Source organism: Apis cerana, unplaced genomic scaffold (assembly GCF_029169275.1).
Source record: "Apis cerana isolate GH-2021 unplaced genomic scaffold, AcerK_1.0 scaffold1_AcerK, whole genome shotgun sequence".
Classification (NCBI taxonomy): domain Eukaryota; kingdom Metazoa; phylum Arthropoda; class Insecta; order Hymenoptera; family Apidae; genus Apis; species Apis cerana.
The window spans coordinates 127,501-134,252 of NW_026893559.1; positions in this window are offsets into that span (position 1 = coordinate 127,501).

A 6,752-nucleotide genomic window follows, 5' to 3' on the forward strand; every position below is an offset into this window, starting at 1 on the left:
GGTACGCTCCGTCTGGAACGCTTTTCTTGCAACGTACATCCTTCTTTTGCGCTTGGTCAGGGATTCTGTCCACCATGTCACTGACTTCACGTGCGCCTTCTTCGGCTTCATCGCGTAGTTGCACGCCTCGATGATGGTGTCTCGCAGGGCAATTGCCGCGGAGGAGACTCCCTCGGCCGAGTGGATTTCGGCGTTCAGACGTCCCCGCTCCGCAACTCTTCGATACGCCTTCGGAACCTTCCCCAGTCCGCCGTTCTCGTGTTATATCTGGGGAGTGGCGGTTGATACTGCTGTCCTCGCTGCGGAGCCACACTCGTCAGTATAACGTTATGGTCACTGGTTGTCCATTCCTCCACGACAGACCACCGCCTGACGAGCTTCAGAACGCCTCGGGACGCGAGAGTAATATCGATAGTCGAGGCGCCCGAATGCGAGCGGAAGGTGGGGGCTGATCCCGGCTCGTTCAGCACCGTGAGATCGAGGCTCGCTAGAGCAAGCTCGATCTCCTCGCCACGGGTATCCGCATGACTGCAATGCCACAGAGGCGATCTTGCATTTACGTCGGCCGAGATGATCAGTTTCTCTCCGGGAAGCGTGGACGCGATTTCTTCTATTTTCCTGATGTATGGTCCAACGCTATCGGAGCACTGAAAATAGATGCTTGCGAGATACATTCGTCCGAAGGGTCCGATCACCTCTACACACACGCAGTGATCGTCACACAGGTGAGTCAGCTTGGTCGCCGTGATCTTGGGGTTACGGATCGCTATTCCGGCCATGACCGCGGTGCCTGGTTTGCCTCCGGAGACCACGAGCACGCGCCGCCCGAATCCGATGAATTTCCCTCGGGTTATACGGTTCTTGCATGAGCAGGATATCTATGCATTCCTCATCCATGACCCGCGCGATCTCGAGCGTAACGCACTGTGCTCTCCGCATGTTGAGTTGGGCCAGACGTAGCTCGCGTACATCTTCGTTGGTTCTACTGGCCATAGTCCGTTCGCAGCAAGACCTGATTCAGAGCCGCGGTATAACAGGGACAGGCTTTATCCGTCACGGGGTGTGATGATGTCTTTCCACCTCTCTTGCAGTTGTGGCAGACTGGGCTTTTGTTTTTATTAGGGCAGTTTTTGAAGGCATGGCCTTCTTCCGCGCAGTGACCGCAGATTTCTTTGTCGTTCCGGCAATATTTGGCTGTGTGACCAAAGCTGTGACACTTGTAGCATCTCGTCGCTACTATGTAGTCCTGTACTCTGCAGCAGTTCCAGCCGATGTAGATCCGTTCTTTTTAATGAGAATTTCGCGCACTTCCTTGGAGGTCTCGAGCACCCAGTTGCATCTTTCTTTTTTCCTGTCACCCGTCTTGAATGCTAGCCTTACTTGTCGGCGGAACATTTCTTTCGTGTTCGAGTCTAAGTTCTGCTCTATAATGGCTTTCATTGTCTCCTCGTCGTTGTTGGCTCTGGGAACATCGTATATTATAACTCGTGGGCTTTTCTTCGCCGGGACACCGACCACGAAACCAGCCTCTCTCAGCTTTGGGTGCTCGAGAAGAGTCGCGAGATCCTTTTGACCTGCCGTTTCTACGAGGATCCCATTGCCACTAATTTTCTTCACATGTTTGACCTTGAGTTTTTCCGCCACGGGCGAGACTATTTTTAATACGGCTTCCTTGGTTTTCTCGGAGCTACTCGCGACTCCTGTGTCGGAAGGGGTTATCGTTATGGAGTTTGGCGGATTCCGTTTCGTGTTCGTGAGCGCCGCAATCCCGGAGCGCACGCCCACGCGTTCCGCGTATGTCATGTTAGGTTTGCCCGGTTGTCGTTGCATGGCTCTTTCAACCGTTTTTTCCACCGCTTCTTGCATTTGTTGGGTCTGTTTTGCTCCTAACGCTAATACCTGACCCTCCAGATTGCTATTATAAATTAGACTTCGTTGGAGGAGCGTGTGAATTTTCGTCACCTTTGATGTAATCTGTCCCATTACCCGTTTCGGGATACTGTTCTCGGGGTCTGAAAGGATGTTGAGTATTTCCTTGTAAGCTTTTTCCGCGCTTGTTCTCATCTTGAGGGAGGATAGGATTTCTTTTAATTCGTTTATTTCGTCCCGTGATTCTTCCGATATAATGGCTGGGTCTTTTCCGGGACTTCCGTTCTTCCGTCGCGACTTTATCTTCCTCTTTGATTGTACGGGGCCCGAGTATTCCTGTTCGGACTCCTCGCCGGACGATACCTTCCTTTTTAGGTAGAAGGATCGCGGATTCTCGCAATCCATATCCGATGTCTCGGTTGCGCGCTTCGCAGACTTAGACATTTTGCGATACTCCACCCTACGCTCGTTCGATAAGGCAGGTCGACAAGGCTGGTCACGCCCTCCGAGCCTGGTCGGCAAGGCAGGCCACACCCTCCCGAGCTTGGTCAGTAAGGCAGGTCGCGCCCCACCGAGCTAGGTCGGTAAGGCAGGTCGCGCTACCTGCGCGTTATCCCGCAAGCGGTGAGCGCCCCGGGCCGAGGTACACGCGACCGCAGGTAGAGCGCTCTCCGGTCGTCAGTAGTAACCGTACACGAACACTTGATGGCGCTGCGATCGACAGACGCCGAAACTTCCAATATGGCCGACAAGCGTTCTCTATCGGATTATTTTTAGCGTAGAATATTTATCACTGAGACATGTATCACAACGATGTACAAAATCGCTTCTTCTCACCGTCCCCAAGCGGCACAAGTGAAGGCAGGGCAGCGCATTCAGTGCGAAAGAAGGAAATAAGAAGACAACGTGATCGCCCACGTGGCGTCACGCAGAAGACGGACGCGCGAACGTTTTTCGCGATTCACGGCCCCCTACACTTCCGATCACACTGATAACACGGCCACTAGTACACTTCCACTATAGGAACACTTTGAAAAGCACCTTATAATTAATAACGCACAAAAACCACTCAAAACCACTTAGAATACGGAGCGACGTGAAGACGCGTCCGTAGTCCACCGCACCTCACACCACTCTCAGTAGATAGGGACATATGTTGTTGGCCATTATTCGCCGTGGCGAATGCGCCGCACCTGAGGGTAATTTACCCCATATCGGCTTAGCCTGCCTGATGTTATTGGCATTGTACTTCCAGCGTCGCCATGCCAAGTGAAGTGGGCGACGAAGATGTTGTTTGCCGCCCGTGGGCTTGGAAAAACCCTGCTCCGCGCAGCTATGCCGCACGGAACAAGTTGGACCTACCCGTTTGGGAGACGGTTCACTTAGTCAACGATGGACGCGGCAGAGCCACGTCAATCGTCGTCCAGCGGGGACCACGAGGAGGTGGAACCGTCGGCTTCAGCCCGGTCCCGTGCAGGTTGGTTTTACCGTTAAACCCCACCGCTTCGATACTCGCGTACCGCCTGCTACAGCGGTCAGGGTTTTACCTCTTTTCATCTTGTCCTCCTCACAAGTTCGATGTTGGATGAGGTGTCCTCTTCCGTTCCTTCTTGCGGAGGATCTTACCCGCTGTAGCTTTGAAAAGCGGGTATATATCTCTCGCGCAGAGAGCTCTTATTTCCGGCGGCCACGTTGCTCCGTTTCCTGGCACTTCTTCCGGAGTTGCAGTCGCTCCTCCTCGAACCTTCGGCAGTGCAGAAGCACGTGGTCCGCGGTTTCCTCTTCCTCACCGCAGGCACACGCCGCGGTCCGCCGAATTCCCAATTTTGCAAGTTTCGCTGCAAAATCTCCATGCCCTGTTAGGAACTGTGTCACATAGTGGTTCGTACTTACCCATTTATACTGGAGCCTTTCCTCCACATCGGGGAAGATGCTGTAAGTATTCCTTCCCTTTGTGGATTCGTTCCACCTCCTCCTCTGCCATTCGGCAAGAAGGGCTTCCTGGCCTCCTTTGTATCTCTCGGCAGGTATCTTGCTAGCTCCAGTGGGGTTCCCTTCTGAACCGATTGTGTCCTCTTCCTTATCTGGTATTTTATTCCCTGTTCTTTTATCAGTAAGTCTATTGGGATTACTCCCGCCACTATCGGCAACGCCGCCGCCGACACTGTCCGATACGCCCTGTCACCCTTGCAAGCACTAAACGCTGCGCTTGTTCTAGGATGCGCAGTCCTGACTTGTCGAGTCTGTCGCACCACGACGCCGCCGCGTATGTCGCTATCGGTATGAATATACCGTTGTATAGCGTCGACATACATGTATGTTCCAGACCCCAGTCTCTTTTGGCTATCGCTGCAAGAGCATTGAATTTTTCGATGCTTCTTGCCTTTATTTTCCGCACGTGGGTCTTTATCCGGAGTCCCGTGTCCAGGTGCACGCCCAGGTATCTGACACTCGCCCTCATTCGAACCTGGCGGCCCTGTAACCTTATGGTCGGAGGTCTTCTGGGATCCAGCGTGCCCTTTAGCAATAGCATTTCTGTTTTCTGCGCCGAGAGGGTGAGTTTCTCTTCTTCGCACCACTCTTCGATTATTCCGATGGCGCTCTGTCCCGAGTTTTCAATTAGGGCGCGGCTCTTCCCAGGAATTACTATCAACAGGTCGTCCGCATATGCAACCGCACGCACACCTTTCCGCCCGAGAGTGCGAAGCAGGTCGTCAAAAACTAGGTTCCAGAGACTCGGACCGAGTATGGATCCTTGCGGGCATCCCCTTGTGGCATTCTTCTTAACGGTTCCGTGTTTGCCGGCTAGGCCTACCGTGCGTCCTCGCAGGTAGTCGGCAATGAGGAGAAATAGGTTCCTCGGACAGCCCCTTTCCCGCAGGCGGTGTAGTATACTCGGCCACCATACGTGGTCGAACGCTCCCTTGATGTCGAATAGTATGGCGAGAACATATTTCTCCGTTGATTCTCTTACCATTTTCCTCATCTCCAGGATCGCGTCCGTCGTTGATTTCCCCGTACGAAATCCGAATTGATTCGTGGCCGCGTACCGACTGTCCGAAAACAGCGGTCTGAGTCTCTCCGCCAGCAGCTTTTCCAGGCACTTCCCGACCACTGAGAGGAGGCAGATCGGACGGTACGAGGCTGGGTCCGATGCGTCCCTGTCGGGATCCTTTAGCAGGGCGCGGATCGAGCCCTCCTTCCAGGTCTCAGGGAAAATACCGTAGCGCAGACATGCGTTAAAAAGGCCTCGCAGCTCTCTGCAGATGATGGCGTGGAGGCTTTAAGGACTTCGACCTCGATCCTATCCGGGCCCGGCGCTTTGCCGTTCTTCATCTTGCTTATCGCCCGCCGGACTTCTTCCTTGTCGAAAGGCGGCGCATCGTCCGTCGTCGGTGGTTCGACCGCCGCTCGACGTTTCATTGTTTGTGCCGCTGTGATATCTGGTGTGTCGTCCGGGACGAGGGAATCCAATAATGCGCGAGCGCACTCCTCCCACTTTGGTCTTTTCCTATCGCCTGCGTGCCATTCTCTCGGCGTTGCAACGACGGCCTCTGGCGCAACCTTCCTACTGCAGAGTTTGTAAATCACACCCCATGGGTCACGGTTCCTTCTTCGGTGACGAATCGCTGCCAGCTTTCTCGTCTGGCCTTTTCGATTTCCGTTTTGTACTCCCGCCGAATGTTCAAATATACGGTTCTTCTTTTCTCCCTGAGTTCGGGGGTACGCTCCGTCTGGAACGCTTTTCTTGCAACGTACATCCTTCTTTTGCGCTTGGTCAGGGATTCTGTCCACCATGTCACTGACTTCACGTGCGCCTTCTTCGGCTTCATCGCGTAGTTGCACGCCTCGATGATGGTGTCTCGCAGGGCAATTGCCGCGGAGGAGACTCCCTCGGCCGAGTGGATTTCGGCGTTCAGACGTCCCCGCTCCGCAACTCTTCGATACGCCTTCGGAACCTTCCCCAGTCCGCCGTTCTCGTGTTATATCTGGGGAGTGGCGGTTGATACTGCTGTCCTCGCTGCGGAGCCACACTCGTCAGTATAACGTTATGGTCACTGGTTGTCCATTCCTCCACGACAGACCACCGCCTGACGAGCTTCAGAACGCCTCGGGACGCGAGAGTAATATCGATAGTCGAGGCGCCCGAATGCGAGCGGAAGGTGGGGGCTGATCCCGGCTCGTTCAGCACCGTGAGATCGAGGCTCGCTAGAGCAAGCTCGATCTCCTCGCCACGGGTATCCGCATGACTGCAATGCCACAGAGGCGATCTTGCATTTACGTCGGCCGAGATGATCAGTTTCTCTCCGGGAAGCGTGGACGCGATTTCTTCTATTTTCCTGATGTATGGTCCAACGCTATCGGAGCACTGAAAATAGATGCTTGCGAGATACATTCGTCCGAAGGGTCCGATCACCTCTACACACACGCAGTGATCGTCACACAGGTGAGTCAGCTTGGTCGCCGTGATCTTGGGGTTACGGATCGCTATTCCGGCCATGACCGCGGTGCCTGGTTTGCCTCCGGAGACCACGAGCACGCGCCGCCCGAATCCGATGAATTTCCCTCGGGTTATACGGTTCTTGCATGAGCAGGATATCTATGCATTCCTCATCCATGACCCGCGCGATCTCGAGCGTAACGCACTGTGCTCTCCGCATGTTGAGTTGGGCCAGACGTAGCTCGCGTACATCTTCGTTGGTTCTACTGGCCATAGTCCGTTCGCAGCAAGACCTGATTCAGAGCCGCGGTATAACAGGGACAGGCTTTATCCGTCACGGGTGTGATGATGTCTTTCCACCTCTCTTGCAGTTGTGGCAGACTGGGCTTTTGTTTTTATTAGGGCAGTTTTTGAAGGCATGGCCTTCTTCCGCGCAGTGACC